The sequence below is a fragment of the Monopterus albus genome, unplaced genomic scaffold, assembly GCF_001952655.1.
Source record: "Monopterus albus unplaced genomic scaffold, M_albus_1.0 scaffold16.1, whole genome shotgun sequence".
NCBI lineage: Eukaryota > Metazoa > Chordata > Actinopteri > Synbranchiformes > Synbranchidae > Monopterus > Monopterus albus.
Window position 1 is genome coordinate 4,807,835 of NW_018127896.1, and position 1,463 is coordinate 4,809,297.

The window sequence follows — 1,463 nt, forward strand, 5'->3', positions numbered from 1 at the left end:
CATGACGCCTTGGGTCTATAAAGCAGACCCGTACCGGTTTGTGGCTTATTATGACAGTCAGGCCGGTTCTGGGCATGGATACTTCACGGGTGCCCTGACACAGTATGGGCGGGGTCTCGGATCTATGTTTTCAAAATTGTTTCGATTCGTTATGCCTCTGGTGAAAAAAGGTTTCAGCGTGGCTAGACCTCATTTAACCTCCGCTGCTAAAAACATAGCCTCTGACATGCTGAGCAAGGCTGTTGGCAGAATTACCGATAAACGGGACACCGAACCAGCTCAGGAGGGGGCTGGGATTATGGTTCTGGCCAGGAGAGCCAAGAGACGCCCCCCGGGCCAGTGTTTACCCCCTGTCAAGAGGAGAAGAGTGGATCAAAAGAGAGACAGTCACTGCGGGAAGACGTAAACCACGAAGCTCCTCCTAAAAGAATGCTGATATTTTTGTTTAGATCACAATGGCTCTTACACGAAAAATCATCAGAATGCATAATCTCGGAGCTTGATCTATTTTCCTGTTCTTATTCACAACTCAGTGTAGAAGATAAACAATATATTGAAGTTTCCCCCGTGTCTTTGATCACAGAGCGAGGACCTATCGAATTTTACATAGCTGCCGAAGGAGAGCTATCCACTGATTTGAACGAAACTCTGTTTTTAAGACTGAAAATTACCAACGCAGACGGAACGGATTTGGCCCCAGATGCGGCTGTAGGCATCATAAACTATCCTCTACCATATTCAGCCAGTGCGATGTCACGTTGGGGTATAGGCTAATTTCACAGTCCAGTGCAACCCACCCTTACTGTGCAATGATTGAGACACTGTGAAACTATTCCCCAGTGACGTTAAAGAGTCAATTCAGTGCTGGTTTATTTTATCAGGATACAGCGGGTGCTATGGATTCGTTCATCGTGAATAATGGGCTTAACAGAGGGCTTGTGGCGAGGGCAAAGTTCACCGCTGAATCACAAGAATTTCATTTGCTCGGTCCTCTCCACGCAGATATAGTTTTCTGTGAAAGACTGCTGTTGAATTAAGCTCACAAGAGCCAGGGACTCTTTCTGTCTCATGCATGCTGCAGATGCCGACTACCACCTGCACGTCCTGGGAGCCTCACTGTTTGTGAAAAACGTCACAGTCTCACTGGCTGTATGCATACGTCACTCTTCTGCTCTGACTAAAAGCAACGCTCTGTACCCTCATTCACGAATCAACCTTAAAACTTTTTCCATCCCTGCAAATTCCAGAATATGCACCCAGGAAAACCTATTTCTGGGTACTTTACCCAAGTACGTGGTGCTAGCCCTCATAAACCATGAGGCTTTTACAAGCTGGAGTAATCTAAACCCCTTCAAGTTTATACACGCTGACCTAGAGTTTCTGGCCTTATGTCAGGACGGTCGTCAGATTCCAGCAAAGCCTTTCCAGCCGCAGTTTGAAAACAACCTCTCCGTCAGGGAATA